Source organism: Electrophorus electricus, chromosome 19 (genome assembly GCF_041902795.1).
Source record: "Electrophorus electricus isolate QZ-2024a chromosome 19, ASM4190279v1, whole genome shotgun sequence".
Lineage (NCBI taxonomy): Eukaryota > Metazoa > Chordata > Actinopteri > Gymnotiformes > Gymnotidae > Electrophorus > Electrophorus electricus.
In genome coordinates, this window is record NC_137515.1 from 2,090,828 (window position 1) to 2,112,401 (window position 21,574).

The following is a 21,574-nucleotide window of genomic DNA, read 5'->3' on the forward strand; positions in this document are numbered from 1 at the left end:
TGAATCCTGATTGGGATTTTAGGACAGACACAAGTCACAGAGAATCTGTTGTGTTACAAACATGCTCTCCACAAAAGTAATTGGTATGCAGACAGATGCAAATCTGGTTGTCGCTGGAGACCCAGTGAAGCTGGGCCAATAAACTGGGGGTTACAGATGAGTTGCTCTATGCATAATCTCCATTCAATGAGAATATTTACAAGACAAATAAGTAGTTGTGAAGTAGGAGTCTCTGTGGCAGCTGGCTCTACGACTTTTCATTACACCAGACTGGGAGAATGGCTCCAGCAGATCCCAGGAACATCATCCGAGAGCTCTGTCTCGATGAGTGCACTCCTGGAAACAGCTAAGATACTAGACAGGACCCTCAAGCTCCCAGGGCCCAGGCCTCTGGTAGAGCACATGAACTTGAAGGAAAAAGAGCGCCCGGCGCAGGACGAGTGTTAAATTTTTATATATATATATATATATATATATATATATATATATATATATATATATATATATATATATATATATATATATATATATATATATACACACACACACACACACCTCTCAGTGAGAAAGGGCAGTGTTTCTGTTAGGAATCTCAGTCATTCTTACTGTTGTGTCAGTGTGAGGCAGCAAGGTTTAAAGCCTTATCTACTCTTCAGCAGTGATTTCTGAATGTCACCCAGGCTTGGTGGGCTAAGGCAGTGTGGGGAGGGGAGACTGCTAACTTTTCCTTCACTGTTTTCTGCCACAGCTTTGAAAATGTGCTTCAATAATAAGGAAAGCTACCAATCCTCTGTGCTAATATTAGCTTTTTTGAAAAAAGACTTTGGCTCACATGACTAGAACAATATAATTAAGTTTTGAATCCAAATAAATATTTGCCTCTGCATCAGTGTAATACCATTTTAGGAAGCCTTTCAAATTGCAACATGTTTAGTAGAATTAATTATTTTGTTTTTGTATCTCGTTACCTGTATGTGGCTATCAGTTCTAATTTCTGTTGCAACATTCCTCTTACTTGTATACATATTATAGTGTACTAACTAAAAATAAATATTGAATGGGGTATGACCGAACATTTTCTTGTATGTTTGTATAGTGTGTGTGTGTGTGTGTGTATTTCTTCCAAAAATCATCCTAGATCTGAGCTTTCATATGGCCCTCACACCTTCTTATCAGAATCCTCATTCATCATGTCTTTCCAGCCACAGATGGAACTGTAGATATTTGCGCTCTGAGCTCTTGAGCAAAGGTTTGGAAGTTCAGTGGCATGTCACACTCTCCCTTAACATAAAAACACGGTGACAGCTGGGGAAATCTTACACAGAGCCAACCTTCGAGTCCTTCCCTATATTGCTGACCTTTTGCATTCGGTCGCAAAGTTATTCCGCAGAAGCAGCACTTTCCCGGCCATGCCCATGGCACTGTGCACAGTCCTTTTCCACAGACAAAACTTCTCTGCATGGTGAAGGTTTTGGGGTTGTGGTGGAAATTTCCAGAAATGAAACAAGATTACACTTTCTCAGCCTGTCAGCACACGAAGAGAGTGATCCATTACTAATGAAGGACTTTACACAAAAATGAGAGCACTTTTATGTGTTGTTAAAGTAAAAGCTACTTAGGCATTTGAAAACTGCAGTGTTGAGAACATAAAGCGTTTCATGGTTACAAGGTTGCAAGTTTAAATCTTTTCATTATGTAACAAACCCTCAAATGAGTGAATTTTACACATTGTGGGGGAAAGAAGAATTTAAGACCCTTTTAGAGGAGGAACGTTTTTTTTAAGGTTCTTTACTGGGGGTTTATGAGAGGAGGTAGTCCCAAAAAGCATTCTCCTATATAAGCTGAGGAATCCAAAAATGGTGCTGAACAACAGCTGCAGTTTCTTTCAAGAACATATCTGCCAAATTCCTTTAAGGAAAATAATGATATAAGCAGTATTAGGCATTTCTTATTTTTTATTTGCAGGTGATTAAAAGCTTTGACAAGAAAGCAAAGAACACTGCCCACTGATGTTCTGGCTAAAATCTCGGGGATTTTCAAAGGAAAAAGCAAGAATGCTATTCAGAGTAAGAAAACAGGCACTCTCACTATTTAACTCCCACCCATTCCACATCAGTGCACAGCAAATAAAGAAAGGCATATCTTTTTTGTTGTTGTTGTAAGGTGTGCAGTTACACCTTAAAGTAGAGCCAAAATGACAGATCTGCATAGTTCCCCATTCCCACAGGCCTTGTCGTTCTGTGACTGTACATTGGCAAGTGAACGTTTGGGCACAGCGTTGGCAGGGTGCAAATCTCCAAAGGTTTGGAGCATTTGCAGTTACTTTTATAGAAAATGTAAGTAATGGCAGTGCTGTGTGGGCAGAGGCAGCACATTGGACAAGCCTGCAAATCTAGCTGGAGGCAGAGTGCGGGACATCAAATGAATTCCATGTGCAATCTCCCAGGAACAGATATTTTCAGTTCTGGTAATTTTTTTTTGTTGTCAAATGGGTAATATGCAGAGGTGAAAGGACAGGGAGATTTTGGGTGTCGCACAACCTGTCACTCATTCATTCATTTATTCATTCGTTCATTCATTCACCACTGATCAGACTATTCTCCTGATCAAATAGATCATCTTGTTTATGACATAACTCCATTGCAGAGAGCTGCAGTTCTGGTTCATATATTCATATAGCTATTGGCCATTAGCGGTCTATTATACACATCATCATGGTTTTGGCAAATGCTTGCTATGAGTCTCACCTAACCTTTGCCAGATGGCCTGTGACAGACCTTAGCGTCACTGAGCTTTCCCTGAGCAAAATGACACCCAGCTTGACAGTTGACAGGAGCGCTGACTATTCCCAGGGTGAGGGGAGGGTGTGGGATATTCCCATAGTCAGAGCTCACTGTTTCATCAGCCCCAGAGATCTCAAACATCTTGCTTTGTGTGTCGGCCATCTGATTGATCATGTCCTCACACCGAAGCAGGGCATCTGCTGAGGTAAACAATTACCTCCCTATCAGTGACCTGTCATGTAGCACATCCATCTACTGGAGTCTTATTTTCCCATGCCCCGTGACAATGAATAGGAAACAGCCTGGTGTTGTCTGACAGGTAAGCATACATTGTTTTAGAGTCCATGCATGGCTAAGAATGCTGGTATCAGAGAAAATTTGATATTTTTGGATGACTTCTTGAGTGAGTATCCTGTTGCAATGACACAAAATGAGAGGCGGGAAAGCACAGTGCCGAGTAATCAATCCGATTCGGTTGACTTAGACTCTGATTTTTTAAATGCACGCTGGTGTCTCACAGTCAGGATGTCAGATGTAGTCAAGCTGGGTGTTACCAGCTCTTGTTCACAAGCTCCCAGTAGTTTTCTTCTCACAGAATTAAGCGCAATAATAGTTATTATCATTTCAAATACCCATTTATGTAAGCTGTATAAACAGCCATCTGCAGGGACGGCAAAATCCAAAAAGTGATTACACCCAACATACAAGGTCATTTAGAATTCTGATAGATTTCAAGTTCTGATTATATACTAACAGGTAGGTTATAAATGGCTAAAAACATGACCCTTTGGTCTTGCAGTGGGTTTTGTTGTTGGTATGAAGACACCTCTCCTTATCAAAGGCAAGGGCACACATGCACTGAAGCCTAAGATGAATGGGCTCCAGTCAAGCGTGCACGGACTGACCAGAGCAACTTGATGGCCGTAATAAATGACCATGTCGGTGTAGTTAACCAGTTTCTCCCCAATATTACATATGCATGGGGACTGCAGACTCACTGTCGGCACCATTCTCTGCTTTTCAAGGGCCTTTTCTTAAGGTATAAAAACCCTAAAGCGAGATAGGAGTCACGAATACTTCAAATACGTACTGTGGCATCTGCCATGGTCTTCAGTCTTGGGCTAGTCAGGAGGAGTGAAGAGAAGCACGGTGTACTGCTGCATATTTATTTATGCCCCTTTGCATATTTATTAACTTTATTTATTTTATGTTTTAAATATTTAATGTGTTGTGTTAAATAGTCTAAAATAGTCATCTTTTAGTTATTGAATTAGTGTTACAGCACTGTCACCATCAGGGGTTCCATATGGGGGATTGGGGGGACAATCCTAAGAGCCTGTGAGTGAGAGGGGCCCTAAAAATGATTAGAACATCCGGCTTTTTTTCTCGCTGGGGTCTAATACGACGTCTTTTCATAGGCCCCAAAATCTCTGGCAGCACCCGCTGTCACCCTTATCATGGTGTGTTTTCTTTTTAACAATCTTTCACCTACTGAGTTTCAGGCCTTTGTTTGCTTGTTTTGCTGTTCACCAAATTGTGTTAAAGGTTTCACTGATATAATAAAGAGCTTGTTCTGTGAGCTGAACAGTCTTCTGAGTCTTTTTCTGTGCTCACGCACAATTGCTGTCAGATGTGGGCTGCTGCCATGGAGCTTGACGAGATCAAGCGACGCATCACCGAGCTCGAAGGCAGATGGTGAGGAGGCTATAGAGCACCACGGCTACGCCCTGTTGGTCGGGTCCAGCTAGTCAAGGGCGAGGTGGTTGGATGGGAAATGTGGTGTGGAGAAGAGCAGGGCGAATCTCGGCAGCGGAGCCTGGCTGCTGCCCAGAGAGACTGAGAGAGCTGAAGGCGCAGAGACAGGGTGCACACCCCGTCCATGTCACAGTGGCATGGTTGTCTGGGCACCGTACTCTGCACAGCTGTGATCTGCTGCATCGTAAGTGGTAGACAGCCGTGACGCAGGTGTGCTTGGCGATAGCGGGGAAAGTGCTACAGGACCGGCACAAGTGGAGTGTGCGCAGCCCGTGACAGCGCACTTTCAGGTACTTCAGGTCCAGAGGGATGGGTCGTACTGTGTGGCATCTGCCTTCGGCCTTGGGCTAGTCAGGGAGAGGGGAGAGGGGTATGGTTAGGACTCCCCTGAGGCTGCAAGCCTCTTCACAGTCTAAATGAAACATTTTAAATGTTTTATGTGAATTTTATACAGTTAACAGAAATAGTTCATTAGTGTGAGTATATGTGCGTTTGAGCCTATCCAGTCTACTTTTCATCTTTTTAGTTCTAGTTTCATCTTTTAGCACTTAGTATTGTCAACAACCCTCTGGCATGTTGTTGTTAATTGCACTTCCCCCATTTCCCTTTTAGTTTCAGCCCCTTCTGGTTGTTTATTTATTTGTTTGTTTGTTTGTTTGTTTGTTTTTCGCCATGTGAGATCCTTGTTAAACACTTCTCCATTATAGTAAAGAGCATTTTCCTCAAGCATAAATGTCTTCCGAGCCTTCTTCCACAACACTACAGTATTAATGCAGATGTGCTCATGTTTATCAGAAGGGGTACATTCTTCAGCCATTTTTATCTTTTCCGTGAACCGTGAAACCACGAACCTCTCACATATACCAAACACCACAGACTAAACAGCTCCCTCCTCATTAGGTTTGATAAGAGAAAGTACGAGGTGGTGTGGATGTAGGAGCTGGGTCAGCGGGACCAGCCAGTGGGTCGAGACAGAGTAATACTTCTCGCTCATTATAAGATTAGAGTTCTTGGCTGAGGTTTCAGGTTTTCTTGAAGTACATGGCTAACCTTTGTGTACAGCTTCACCAGATGAGAAGTTCTAAAAAAGGTAAAAAAAAAAATTTAAAAAGAGCAAAACACAGGGCTGAACCGTGTGCCACTTCTCAGCTTTCTTTCCTCAAAAGTGTTGATTGCCTGTAATTTGGTATAACTGGAATAATGAATTTATTAATTACCACAAGAGCTACTTTGCTAAGGAGGTCTCCTACAAAATTTACACATCATTCTTCCCTCGTTACTTCAGCTGACAGTTATTAATTCAGCACATTTGTCTCTATATGCTAATATGGGCAACGTTTTGATAACATTTTTAATATAAGAAATGCAGTAACTCTTTTCATAATATTAAGTGGGGTAATTGAAAGATTGGCAGAGTTCTAAAAAGTCATCAAGATTTGCTTATTTTAAATATTAATTTAATGTATGATTAATTAAAAAAAATTGCTTTGTTAAAAAGCCTTTTTGGGGGGTAAACAAGGGTTAATTTCAATACTAAATTTTGTAGTTTGCTTCTTTACTTTGATACTATGTATATGGATTTATGCTAAGCTACATTACCATGTCTTCCCTGGTTTTCCTGCAGAATTTGCAAACTGGAAAACTCACAAGATTTATTAATGCTAATGAAATGAAATACCATTAATACCATTAATACTAATGGTAAACTCTAGATGTAGATTTTTTTTTCAATTGCATATCTCATACATTTTAGCTAAAATGTAGAAGATGTGTTGAAGAGCCTTTGTTGATAGTAATTTCCAGTGCTGATTCATTCAACCATGCTAGCAAAGCTCTGGGATAAGTTACCTGAACACAGCTCTTTTTGTATGAACGTTAGAATTACATAATTAGCATTGGCAGCATTATAAGGTTTCTTATGTGTTTGTTTGTTTGTATGTGTGTGTGTGTGTGTGTGTGTGTGTGTGTGTGTGTGTGTGTGTGTGTGTGTGTGTGTGTGTGTGTGTGTGTGCCTTTTCATACAAAGACTGATGATCCCACTACACAATATATAAACCTAATTAACTTTAGAGGAAAGCTGGTACTGTCATGTCTCTATATGAAAGGATTTATGTGTGTGAATGCAATTCAAAGTTAGGTTATCTCTTTTAAATATGGTGTCTCCACAGATGAGTGCCTCACTAGTGTGGTTGGTATCTTTGCAAATGTATGTTGGCCTTATGGTTTTCGCTCTCTGCAAATATTTATTCTGAGAAAAAAGGTTTCATTGATATTCACTAGGGTTGTTTGCATTGGCAAACTTTTGCTTGAACGACTGAAAAGAACATGTTTATGAATTCAGCCATATATTTATCTCAAACACTACAATATTATCCTTTTGATGTGGTGGAAATTCTCAGGTACCTTTAAGGGGCCATAAATCTATAAGAGGCCAAAATACTGTTGAGAATACTGATGACTAAACTAGAGTGTTCATATGCAATCCCCAAAGTGTGTATCTCTGTGTGTGTGTATGTGTGTGTGTGTGTGTGTGTGCCTCCCCACATTCCTGCTCAGATAGTTTTCGATGTTTTATCCTGTGTCATACCCTGTGGCATACCATGTGTCATACTCTGTGTCATACTCCATGTCATGCTCTGTGTTATACCCCATGTCATGCCCTGTATCATGGTCTGTGTCATACTCCATGTTATACCCCATGTCATGCTCTGTTATACCCCATGTCATGCCCTGTGTCATGCCCTGTGCCATACCCTGTGGCATACCCTGTGTCATACTCCATGTCATGCTCTGTGTCATACCCCATGTCATGCCCTGTATCATGGTCTGTGTCATACTCCATGTTATACCCCATGTCATGCTCTGTGTCATACACCATGTCATGCCCTGTGCCATACCCTATGTCATGCTCTGTGTCATACCCCATGTCATGCCCTGTATCATGGTCTGTGTCATACTCCATGTTATACCCCATGTCATGCTCTGTTTCATACCCCATGTCATGCCCTGTGCCATACCCTGTGCCATACCCTGTGGCATACCCTGTGTCATACTCCATGTCATGCTCTGTGTCATACCCCTTGTCATGCCCTGTATCATGGTCTGTGTCATACTCTATGTTATACCCCATGTCATGCTCTGTTTCATACCCCATGTCATGCCCTGTGTCATGCCCTGTGCCATACCCCATGTCATGCCCTGTGCCATACCCTGTGGCATACCCTGTGTCATACCCTATGTCATGCTCTGTGTCATACACCATGTCATGCCCTGTGTCATGCCCTGTGCCATACCCTATGTCATGCTCTGTGTCATACACCATGTCATGCCCTGTGTCATGCCCTGTGCCATACCCTATGTCATGCTCTGTGTCATTCCATGAAGTAGAATTGTTTCCCTTCCTCACACTGTGTCCTCCATGTGCACTCAGCAAAGTGTTCAGCAGGGCTGTGATGTGTTCAGTAGTACATAACCACAGAGACTGTGAAACAGGACGAGTCAGAACTCTCTTCAACAGGCCTCTGTTCCAGCCATCTTGAGTTGCAAAGACAGCTGCAGCAAGGTCTTCACGGTGGAACCAAACGGACTGAATCTGAATATCCAAATCTCATTTCTCTGTGTGACAGAGTGAAAAGCTTGATCAGCAAAGGCAAGTCGAACCTTTTCATGTCTCCATGGATATTTGACTTACTAGGCCAGAAGAGGAGGACTGATGCACAGATGAGAGATGATTTCCCAAAAGGGGATGGCTGAGTACACTTCAGTCATGCACTGTGCACTGGTGTGGAGCTAATTAAAGCTAATTACCATGCACTGCAATAAGGGCAAATTGAATGATGAAAAGCATTTTTTGTGTGTTATCTTAAGCAATAGGACAAACTCAGTGTAGTTGTAATCAAGGTGTGCAGTTCTAATTAAATATAACTTCAATTAAAGGAGTTGAAGTAGGATTTTAATATTGAAGGTGTCATAGGGGACCATAATAAATCAGTCGCAATTACTTAATTAGTCACAGCTAAGCATTTGTCATCATAGCTCTTGTTTCTAAAGTGGAATTTCCACCCCAAACCAAAATACTGTGGCTAACAATTAAAGATAACAATTAAATGAATTACCCTTGCACATGAGAAAAGCTCTTACTATACCTTAAAACTATTTAAAGGGGAGTGAATTATACACTCACCTTTCCATACAATTAACTAACATACTATTCACTCTTACTAGCCAATTATTAATAGATTTTGATAATAGGACTACAATAAAAAATGATTAATGTTTGTTTACTTTATATTTTGCTAGCTGATGTTAATGTATTTAGAACTATGAACAAATTTTGAAAAATGGGTTATATGTGAAGCAGTTCCGTGGTTAACCTTGTCAGCCAATTATCTTGATAACTTGTACAAGCTTTTACATCCACACATGGATATGAGTATGCATGCATGTATGCCAGTTTGTATTAGACTTTGAATTAGAAATCATGTAAGAGGCCTTTAGCTGGATGGTCGATCAAAGTTTATGCCTATCAGCGTTTTCTTCCAGCATCCAATGCAAATTATGAGAAATGTGGGAAACCATAATTGTATTCATTCAGAAATCAAGAGGCTGTTTTGACATGTCCCCAATTCTTCAGAGTTTCAATGCCTTCATGATCCTATAAACACATCTTGGATGAGCAATGACTCAACGTGAACTTAACAGTATATCTGTATGCCAGGTACAAGAAGTCATCTGACCATTTAAGCAGTATGTTGATCTGTAAAGAATTGTATCTAATTACAGGGGCAAAGCTATGCTTGGTCCACTGTATTTGGACACATTGCTGCTTTGTAAATAACTGAAAATCTCACTCATTCTTTCTTTAATCTTAGAGACATAAAAGTTTAAAGAAAACAAAAGAAGACATGATATGAACATATCGGTGCTACCACATTTTAGAGTTAAGGGTAACTTTGAGTGAAATGAATTATGTTTTGTTTTTCCTACAAATTTTTGCTTTATTTTTTTATACAAATTTTAGTTATTGTTATGGCTGATCTAGGTAGGCGGTACATAAAAGTGTACATGTCTCCCCAGCATCCTCATCTCCAACTGCTAGACTAATAATAAGACAACAGAGTCCTAGCAGATTATGTTTTTGTAACAGGTTTACTTTTGGGAGTGATTATAACCCAAACAACAAATAAAACTCCTCCCTGAATGAGGGAAATGAGAGAGAGAGAGAGAGAGACAGAAAACATAACTTTCTTAACTTCCTAAACATAGACATAGCTCAGAAGAAAAAGGTCACTTAAGCCTACAGATTCCTGACTGGTCTATTAATTATATTATCTATAGATCTTTACAAATATACAATTAATCTTTTAGTGAACAGACACATTAAATCTACTGATTTATAAGACAGCAGGTGGAATCAAGTTGGTACAAATTACTGCATAAAAAGAAAAGCATACCTCTCTGAAGTGACACACATGGTCTGGTCAGTGAAGGTACAGCCACAGGGGGGAGGAGCTTTGACAAACATCAGCACCGACCTTTTCTACTTATTGCTTCCCCATTGGATAAATCACTGTGCATGGTGGCCAATGCACCTGTGAGCAATTTGTAGTTCCAAGAGGAAAGGGAGAGAGGGAAATTAGCACATCACACACACACCCACACACACACACAAAAAACCCTACAGCTTTGTCATGAGATGTATTATGCATTTTTGTTATGCATATGAGTTCTTTGTCTAAACACCATTGAAACATTCTTGATCAATTAGATTATTCAGCATATGCATATTTAATATTTAATGTTTTGCATAAACTTAATTCAAATCTGTTTATAATGCATCCTTCTTTTATCTGAAAATACAAGACAATATAATCTATATAAATACTGTGTCTACAGTTTTTTCCTGGGTTGGAGCAATTCATTAATCTTCTACAGCTCTGGAAAAAAAACAAGAGACCACTACAAAAAATCAGTTTCTCTGGTTTTACTATTTGTAAGTATGTATATAAAGCAAACATTTTAGTTTTATTCTGTAAACTCCTGACACTGCTCTCAAATCAATTAATAAAAATATTATTTATTTGTAGAAAATGAAAACAGATCAAAATAACAAAAAAGATGTAGTGAAAAATGCAAAGTTCATATACCATTTTAAATACAAAGTATTTATATTTTAACTTAGAAAGATAATATATGGTGGTATAATACTGGTTTTCAGTCACAGCTTTCATGTGTCTTGGCCTCTCTCCTCGTTCACATTACTCATTGCTCGTTAAACAACATTTGGTTCAAATGACCTCCTAATCAGTACCTCGTTAAGTAGAATGAGATGTGTCTGTGTTCAAATTCAACAGACACTAGAATGGAACAACTGCTATATATGTAGAGATGCTGAAGTGGAGCGGACTTTTTCAAGGGCTCTATTAAAACCAATGACAGATAAAGTGAATAACATTGATTTGTTACAATGGTACCTGTCAAGGGGTGGGATATATTACGGAGTAAGTGAACAGTCAGTTCTTAAAGCAGATGTGTGGGAAGCTGAAAAAATGGGCATAAGGATCTGAGCAGCTTTGACCACACCCACACTGTGATTGCCAGACAACAGGCTCTGAGCATCTCCAAAACGACAGATGTGGGATGTTCCTGGTATGCACTGGTTAGTACTTACCAAAAGTGATCCAAGGAAGGACAACCAGTGGAGTGGTGCCAAAGTCTCACTGAGTGGGGAGTGAAAGCTAGCTTGTCTGGTTTGATCCCACACAAAGGCTACTATAGTACAAATTACTGAAAAACCTAATGCTGGCTGTGATAGAAATGTGTCAGGATTCACAGTGCATAAAAGATTGCAGCATATGGGGCCGTGTAGCTGCAGATTGGTCAGAATGTCCACGAAGCCTCTTCACTTCATTATCAAAAGTGCTTACAATAGGCTCAGAGCTGGACCATGAAAGAAGGTGGCCTGGTCTGATCAATCATGTTTTCTTTCACATCATGTGGATGGGCAAGTGCATTTGTGTCACTTACCTGCGGAGAGATGGCAGCAGGATGCATTAGCACGAAGAAGGCAAGCCATGTGCAGTGTGCAGTGTGATGCTCTGGGCAATGTCCTGCTTGGAAACCCTGGGTCCCGGCATTCATGTGGATGTTACTTTGACACAAAGCACCTACCTAAATATTGTTGCACCCCTTTATGGCAATGCAATTCCCTAATGTCATGGAATTAGTGAATTATTCGCCAAGATAATGCCACACTGCAAAACTGTTCAGGAACGGTTTGAGAAATATGGTGTTCATTTGGCCTCCAAATTCCCCAGATCTGAATGAGATGGGATGTGCTGGAAACAAACCTGATCCATGGGGGCTCCACCTAGCATCTTACAGGTCTACAGGATCTGCTGCTAATGATGGAATCAGAAGCACGATGGGGACCTACACAATATTAGGCAGATGATTTAATGTTATGGTTGATTGGTGTTTATATATATGTAACATTAGCATAAGAAGCTCAGTACTGGCAGCATAGATATAGAATACATGATCCATGCTCACTAGTTTTGCAGGCCTACTTACAATTAGTGCAAGACTGTAATGGGGGGTTGCCGTACAATGCTGAAACAAAACCCATGTAGTTGCTCCAGCTGTTCATTGTTATTCATACACTTTTGTAATTTCCTCCTCACAGCTTCTATCATAAAATAAAACCAGAAAATGCAACAATTTTTGTCTCATTACCAATAAAAAAAAAAAAACATTAGGACCTTATGCCTGACTTAAAGGTTGGATAACCTGAGCTTCTGGGATATGTTTCTCTGTTAACATATTATCTAAATATTTAAATTTCCGTAATGAACATATGTGCATGTGTTATTGACGTTATCTAATTATGCATGTCAACCTACATAAATTACTCTTTGTGTGACTCTCTGGATAGCTACATGTGTGATTTCAATAAAAGATAAACAACACGTTGCAAACACTAGAGAAACACGATCCTAAAATCACCATTTCAAATAAAAAAACATTATTCTCAAAAATATCTAATATTGGTAGACAGCTACTAGGGGTGTAAATTGTTGGTTTAATATTCATTTGATCACAATTATAATTCAACCATTTGAAATATAATTCAAGAGCATTTGATATTTTTTCAAATTAAATCAAATTAAGTTAGATTTGGTTTAACAAAAATCTATATGTAAAATATACTTGCAACAGATACATGAAATGGTAAGAAACAATATATAGATCACTTAACAACAGGACTGGATTATTAAATCTGTGGTCTACTGAGTAGAAACCTGCTGTAGGCTAGGGTCAGGTGTGGGCTGTTGGTTTATTATGTAGCTTGGTGTCTCAGAATGAGGGACTAAGAGATGTTATCTGCAGATATCTCTTTCAGAGTACCCATTCGCCCCTCCCCTTCTTACACTAAGACAGGGAGACTTCTTATCACCAGTAAAAGGACTGTCAGGGACTTTTGGGTGCCTATATATGAACAGCGCTTGAAGGAAGAATCATTCTGAAAAAACAGTGGAATAGAATGACCTCGCAGCTTCATAAAAGTTTCAAGCATCTCACAGCGTTGGCAGATGACCAGCAAGAAAGAGTTTCCTGAACCTGAGAGGATTCTAGTAAAAACTGAGGATAGTGACAGAATGATGTCAGCTCCTTTCAAACACAAACTGCAATGGGGTTTGCACTGCGGACAATTAAACTAGTTAATGCAGGAGTGGAGTGTTTAAGCATTATGAGGGGTTAAGGAAATTGTATTATTTGATAGTTGATGAATGTCTCCATACCTTTTGACACAAAATGTCCAGTATCTCAGATTACAACCATTTGGACTCATAATCAATATCACAGACACCGTAATCCTGCAGAGTCTATATTATGGGCTGAAGAAGCAAAAGACAAGCAGTCAGTAATCACCAGCTTTGTCTTAATTGTTTGGTATAATTTGATCCACTCATATAGGCCTTTTTGTGCCTTCCACAGTACATCTGATCTGTTCAGCCTTGTTCATATTCTTTTGTACTCCGTGTCCTCTTGCAAAGCCCATTGTTCTTCTGGGGTCTCGGGTTGCATTTACAAATTGTTAGGTGTTATCTGGTTAAGCGAAGCCGGGGTGATAGGGAGCGCAGTGTGGAATGGCTGGAGGCTGGATAATGGGGCTTTGGTTTTAACAGGAGACCGGAGAATAATGAGAGGGAGTGAGCGATATGATCACCTTCCTCCCCTGAGTCCCCGAGCAGTCCCAGCAGAGCAGGGGCAAAGGAGCGGCCGTTTAATCTCCGCCAGCAGCCACGGCTCTTAACGTCTGGCTTGCTGCCACGGCGACCACACAACCCCACCCCAGCCCACCCCATCCACCACCCCCACCACACACTGTCACATGGTCACTCCTGCTCGATCTCTTCCTGTGTCGGATAGGATATGCTGCTACATAAACCATCCAGCTTCCAGAATCACATCACCCTCTGGGTCCAGGCGGTCATTTGAGAAGCTGTTCTTTTTTTTGGCCACCTGCAGTATGACATCTAGGTGACTGAAAGGTGTTGCCTCCACAGGGATGTGATCACTTCTCTGTGTATGGTATGCTACCATACACAAAAATATTACAGAATAATTGATGACCTGAAGAAGCAGTGAACATGTATAATAAATGGAAATATATAATGCATAACCTATAATATGGGAATGATCTTAGCACACACTATAAGTGTTGTGTACTCTATTTTTAAAGAAAAATTTATATTTGAACTGTCATGCCCCAGTATCCACCCATCCTCTCATTCCACACACACCTATAACGACATTCCTTCACTTCCCCGGCCCAATCACCCATCCTCTCATTCCACACACACCTATAACGACATTCCTTCACTTCCCTGGCCCAATCACCCATCCTCTCATTCCACACACACCTATAACTACATTCCTTCACTTCCCCGGCCCAATCACCCATCCTCTCATTCCACACGCACCTATAACGACATTCCTTCACTTCCCCGGCCCAATCACCCATCCTCTCATTCCACATGCACCTATCACAATACTCTTTCACTTTCCCAGTCTCAAAAACTGGTATATTAGTTATTCTCCTCACCTATCCCTCATTATGTTCACCCCATTTAACCCCCACTGGTAGCCCAAGTCCAGTGCTTCACATTGATGGTCCCCAACCTGCCAGTGTGGTCTCTGACTAACCTGCACGCTACTAACAACCCAATAGCAGAATCGGTGTGCTTTTTGGGTTCTGTTTTGCTTTCCACTCTGTGCTCTTCAGGTTTCCTCTGTGTGTTTTTTATGTTTAATAAACACCCTGCTTATAGTCATTTGTTCCTCACTCCTGACTGAGAGATGCCATATTAACAAATACTATCTGTTAATGGTACTATTTAAGCAAAAGAAAAAATACTTTACATTTTTTTATCAATATTTCTTTATAAATCTGTTAGCTACACAGAACTATCAGTTGCATTTTAATGAAATTATAATATAATTCTGTTTCCATTTCACATTTCACATTATATTTAGATATCAAATTCAGAACCTCAATTCCACAATTATTGAATTTCAAGTGGTTATGCATTAAAATGTATCATGGTTTCTTATGCGCACAGAACACTAGTACTCTGTGTAAAATTTTAATGAGAAACAGAAACACAAGAAATAATGACAAAAGCATTATTAATTATTGTTATTAGTCAGGGTTTCTGTTTGTTTGTTTGTTTTACTGGGCAGCTCCAGTTAGCTCCTCCTGTAATTCTGAGCATAAAATGAATACAAACATTATGGTGCTTTGCTAAAACTCCCATAATTATAACAATAAAATCCAATATGCCCCCGGATGGCATGCCATCGGTCCTAATGCAAATATGCATGTTTTCCACCCTTCTTCTGATAAAGGTTCTCTCTGATAAATTTCCCCTTTCATTTCTGAAATTGCAGAAGTTAAAGAAAAGAGGCAGGTGAAATGGAGAGTCAGCCTGCATGACCCTTTGAATATTAAAATTATGGTTCTACACTGAGGAACATGTTGGGGGGTGGGGCACTGTTTTTGCCCCAATTCCCGAGGCTGAAAGAAACCCTGGCGTAGCCTAAGAGTAGAGGAAACAATTCTGATGATTGCCTTGAATCAGCATGCCCTAGCATCACCTTAGCCCTGCTGGACCGTGCACAAGGGCATGAACAGATGGAATTTCCCACCTCTCCCTTCCTCTTCGTCTTTTCCGAGCTCTGGTTTGGATGATAGTTCATGTTTCAGACCAAAATGAGCACATAGTAAACAAATAAATTTCACTTGGGGCTATGGCAGCTTTCTTTCCGTTTACACAGTTGTGGTCATGCAGTAAAGATGCACCATCCTTTACATGGGGCCTGGAGCTTTAGAGGATTAGACAATCCTTTAATGAATGAGGCATGTAACGCCAGATGGCATTTCCATTCAGTGTAAGCATTTGCTGAAAGAAAAGATTAAGAAATATTAATGAATTGCTCTCTCACAACTTGCATTTCAGAAACACTAATATCATGATATACAGCGCAGACCAACAGTACGATTGTGTCTTAACACTAACAAGGCAACCTATTTAGTCTCTATTTTGTGTATTTGGCAATATTGTGGTTTTTGTTATTCAAAAGCCAGTCTGCCTGTTTCATCGGTTCCTGTGGTACTGTCCTCCAAATCCTCCACTTCCCAGAAGCTAATGAAACCCTAGGGCTAGTATCACTGTTCCCTGCACTCTTCTCTCGAAACGTTGAGCGTGCAGTGTGTGCGTGAAAGCCGAGGGTTACGCGTGTTCCCTTTAGGATGGGGGCAGCCTTTACCTGACATGACAAAGCTGGGGCACATCGTCAGACTGCAACTCAGGGCTGAGGCCAGTCCAGTGAGGGATGGCAGAACGGGAGACATCTCAGATGTGGCGGACTAGGGAGCGATTTGCCTTTTTGTTCGAAATGACACTCCGACTGTGCTTTTGGGAGGATGGGGGGAGCAGCTTCAGTTGAAAAGCCTCGCCGCTGGCTGGAGCGCTGCAGAAAAGCCACTTAAAAGCTGACTTCCATCACTCTGCAGTCCACTTAAAGGAGAGGGTCATTATGGCTACTCCGCTCTACAGAGTGAATCTCACAGGGTAATGCTGCTCCATGTGCCTTTGTTACTGCAGGGATTTTTGTTAAGGTCGCCCTTTGAAACGTGTAGGATAAAGAGCAGACCAGGGCAGACTCCAGATCTTCGCTCATCACAAGGCTGTGTTATTGGATTGTGTATTATTTGTTTCTGTAGATGGTTGGGCCTCTCAGCTGGTCTGTTGGTTCTGAATAATAAGAACCTTCTTTTGCCAAAGATTGATTCCCTTTGAGAAATTTTCGCTTCAGGAATGCATGGAAATGTTCAGGAATGCATGGAAATTGCATGTTCAAACCACCCCAACAGCTCACAAGAGCTCCTTTATACGTTCCTGTTCTAAGTGACTAGAAAATCCTTTTGGAGGTCTTCCTACTTTAAATAGCAGTTTAAAGGGAATTCCCTTCTACACTCAACTAAATGCTCCCTCCTGAATGAAGATAACGGAGAATTTCTGTCTCATATTGTCTCTTTGAAAATATCCATTATTTTGTCTTAGCAAGATCCATGTGAGCTTGGAATAGCTTAATCAGGAAAGGGTCCATGGCACTAATTAAATGAGATCCTTAGAGGAGCTAAACTTAGCAAAACCCATTGGACTTAGAGACTAGTATCTCTTGGTCCCTGGAACATTGCTCTCTAGGGTCCAGTTGACAAAGGAATCGTCTTTCATTGTTACTTTTTGTCTTTTTAAAATCTGATTAAAGACACACTGTTCACCTTCTAAGACTTTTTTTTACCGCATCGCAACACCTTGCTAAATTTTACCATTACTGTCCTATGACATTATATTTACAGAATACTTTGAAGTTGTAGATGACATCAAGGGAAGCACATGAATCCAACGTAAAGTCATGCTTGTCTTTCCACTTTGGTTTCATTTCTCTCCTATGCGGGTTTGAATCTGCTGATTCCCTTTGTTCCACATGGCCCCGGGCTAATGTACAAATGCACCATCTCAAAGTGGAAGTACTGCTGTCAGTCCTACTGTACCGAGCCCTGCAGGCACTGGGACACCTGCATTCTTCCAGTATAGAGGCTTGCGGGATCATTGAACTGCGTGTGGCTACCCATCGATGCTGAGACAGCACCACTGTATAAGGCAGCTTTTCCTGAAAGAACTCCAAGGAGCCAAAGATATGTAAAAAAATAAAAAAATTAAAAAATTTAAAAAAAAAGTTTTTCAATGCCCAAATGGCATGTTAACACTGTGGTTGAATTCTTCCACCGAGAAACGCAAAGGATTGTTTTTGTGAGAGTACCCATAGGCAGGCAGTGTATTCTCAAATCAGAGTCTTTTTGCATGGTGTTGCCCCAATGACAGTGTACATGCCACTCTTTAGCACTAAAGATGGAAACAGATGTGCCGGCATCTTCATCTCACGTTCTCTCACTCTTGAGCTCTCTCACACTTATTTGGATCTTGATAATCAAGCGCAGACACTGTGGTAAGCAAGCATCTGGTGTTGATAGTAGTGTTTCTATCTAGTGGATACCCTCTTTAATCTCTTTGAAGACAGCATGGGATGGATGGGTGAATTTGCTCTGTACAGAGGACATGCCTTCACGTTATCTTATCCATCCAAAATAGCCATGACATCTAAGCATGGAGGAAGACAAATTTGGCTAACGGCCGGCGTTCTCTGCCTCAGCTTTCTTTGGAATCCTGAGGAAAGTCTTTTAGGCCCACAGATGCAAAATGTTCTTTCCTTAGTGGAGCAGATTTCCTTCAGGAGAGGTATCCGATATTTGCTGACAGTTTGGTAGCAAACCCTTCATGAGAAGCACTTTAGAGAAAGAACATTCTGTTCCTTGGCTTCTCTTGTGCTCTTTCCTGATATAAAAATGTCATATTTTTTATCTATTCTTTTCTTTTCATGACTTAATGAAGACCACGAGAGACACAGAGACAGGGGACACTGGAGACTATTGCTGTTAATAATTGCTTTCATTTTCTAAGTTAACTAGCTTTTATGAAAGTCAGAATACCTCTTGTTGAGACTCTAATTGAGAAGTTTCTTAAAATTGCCTTGTGCTCATGTGCTATGCCAAGGTATTAATTGTTATTTAAATGGAAACAGTTTAAAGCTGTAAATGGTGAGTCTTCACTGCTTCTCGATTTTAAGCTCCACTATAAGCCATGATAGAAAGCTGTCACGCACACAGCTTTGCAATTATTTTGAGACTTTCCAGAGATTTTGTGCTGAACTTTAAGTGGGTTGCTGGAGGGACTGCTCCTGAGCCCAGATCGTTATTGCTCCTCATCTAATGACTGGGCAGTTGGCACCGGTTTTGTCAGAATGCGCTCAATACTTGTTTTCAGCTTAGCCTTTAGAATTTGATTGAACTGCAAATGTGAAATTAGGCAGATCCTCCGCTATCCTGCCAACATCTGGACAGTTACACTCCAAATAAATGGGTTCTGAATGAAAGAGCCTGCAAAGGCACATGCGCACACACACACAAACACACACACAGACACACACACCCATAAACACACACACATATACACACACACACAAACACACACACAAACACACACACAGACACACACACCCATAAACACACACACATATACACACAACACACACCCATAAACACACACACACATACACACACACACAAACACACAAATATACACACACATACTTATACAGACACACATATTCACATACATTTACAGCATTTGGCAGACGTGCTTATTCAGAGCAACTTATGAAAGTTCTTTGTCATTTACTCATAGAATGTATTCAAGCCCGTATACATATACACACACATACACACATGCACATGACAGGCATTTGCAAATGCTCCATATTACTTCAAACATCTTGTCTTGCACAAATTAGAGCTAATTTAATTGTTCTATGATGGAAAAAAAATACAGTGCATGCTATATTTTCATTTAACATCACTATACCCTAAAGTTAGCCATTTACAAAATGTTATTCATTTCATCTTAAAGTTTGTTAAATTATTTACAATAACTAAAGCGATGACTTTTGTAAGAAATTTTCCATGCCACAGCTTAATGTACAGCAAGTTGTGCAAAATGAAATTTTCACTTATTGAAATTTAGGATCATCAGCGCAATGCAATAGTCTCCAGAGGGAGGTAAATTATTGATGTTGGCATAAAAAAATTACATTTGGATTTTGAAATGCACATGATGTTCTGAGATTAGCTGGCCTCGTCTCTATTAACCTAATGACTTCACTGATAAAGGAATCGCTCATGTTTCAGAGAGAACTTTTTTTTTCATTGCTACAAAATCCAATTATACTTTTGCTTTGTGGAGAACATTAGTGGTGGAGAGAAGTCAAATGTTGAGCTACCAAGTATTCTGTCCAATGCTATTCTAGAAAAGGAATAACTGTCATGCTATCCAGTGCACTGACATGGCCTATGTTCTGTTATTCCCTAGACAATAGAATGCTTACTGTACTTTATGCTTTTTTGCACCATTGATAACTTTAATAATGGCTTTTGGTAATAGATATTACTGCCACTTTTCAATAAATGACTGCAGTGTAAATGTGAAATGTATGAGACCTAGCATATGTTGTTATTACATAGCTTCAGCTGAAAGAGACAAGGCTGTCTTTTGTGTTGGTTTCTGGTTTCTGTGAGATCAAAAGTGGATTCAAGAGACTTTTACCTCAAAACATACCATTTAAGGTTAAAAGCCACCAAAAAATTCAGATCACAGGTCTTGGTGCATTTCTTTTGACCTTTCATCTTTTTTTATCTTTAAGCGAGTCTTCTATCTGTCTTATTTTCAAGCCACATCTCCTTGATCACCGGTACCCTAGATGCTGACATTAATCACTATTGCCTGGTTAGTAGTGTAGAACATGAACATTTTTGAACAAAGCATTTACACAGAAACCTATGGCTATTACATTAACTTCTGAGATATTTTTAGCAGTTCTGCTCTACTACTGCTTCTGAGAAGCTAGATTTTAACAGCAGTAAAGCCATACAAATCTACTAGCAACTATGCACAATCCAGCAGCAAATCCGCTACCAGAATCTGTGAGAACATGTATATGGAATAATCCAAGTCATTCTTCTTTCCACGCTACATGAATTTCCTTTATGAAACACAAGGATTCACGGACATACAGAGGCTCCTCTGACTGCATTCACTGGCAAATTTAGAAAGAAAGAAAAAAAATCGGGCCTGTCAGATGCTGCAGGTGGCAAACACTCCTTCTCTCTCTCTGCTCCTCATCTCTCTATTCCTCACTTTCCTCGTGTCCTTCTATCCTGTCGTAGTGTCATCCATGGCTATTTCTATTTGTCATTCAAGCAATTTTCTCGCTCTTCCGGATCCTGCTGTTGTCTTTATCAGCAGGAGATGTAGCAGTTCTGATGCAACATGAGCTAATGGACACAAAAAAGGGGAACAGCCAGCACCTTATTGGTGTTCCTGTTATGGTTAGCGGCAACGTTAGACCTTGTCACTGATCTGTTCAGTGCTTAAGCTCAAAACACAGGAGCCCAGGCAGAGGTGTCTGTGAATAATAAATAACAAGGAATATAAATTGCCACAGAGCAACATGTCAGTGGATGCTGTGGGTGAGCCTGGTGAGCAGCAAGAGACAGCAAAAGCTTTCTGTCAAAGTGGAGAAACATCAAAGCTCCAACATTGCTCTGGCCCTGTAAAAGACAATAACAACTTCCAGATTCTACCATTTGAGGACATATCGCACATTTCCTGTTGAACGACCTCCAACTATATTGTGAGGTAATAATCCAACCTTTGAATGCAACGCATTATGCTGCAATTTTTGCAGTTCTGGAAATAAAAATGTTCAGGCAGAAGAGGGTTTAGATACGTGAGGGCCAACGTCCAGAGCCATCTTCTGCCACTGTGTCCTTGGGCAATGCCTTTAACCCCAGC

The 21,574-nt window shown here is 40.4% G+C and overlaps 1 long non-coding RNA gene across 3 annotated transcripts in view; it reads right to left on the bottom strand.

The window, feature by feature from the left end:
* Positions 1-1,971: 1,971 nt before the first annotated feature.
* The window catches only part of LOC145652438 (uncharacterized), a 37,452-nt gene continuing 17,849 nt past the window's right edge, over positions 1,972-21,574 (bottom strand). The window contains exons 3-7 of one of the 3 annotated variants that reach the window (XR_014118768.1): positions 12,111-12,225; positions 11,888-11,969; positions 11,565-11,688; positions 9,992-10,129; positions 1,972-4,885 (exon numbers count right to left, since the gene is read on the bottom strand). This is a non-coding gene — a long non-coding RNA (uncharacterized LOC145652438). Of the gene's footprint in view, positions 4,886-9,991; positions 10,130-11,564; positions 11,970-12,110; positions 12,226-21,574 lie in introns of all 3 variants that reach the window. The other 2 variants (XR_014118769.1, XR_014118767.1) reach the window with 2 other exon arrangements.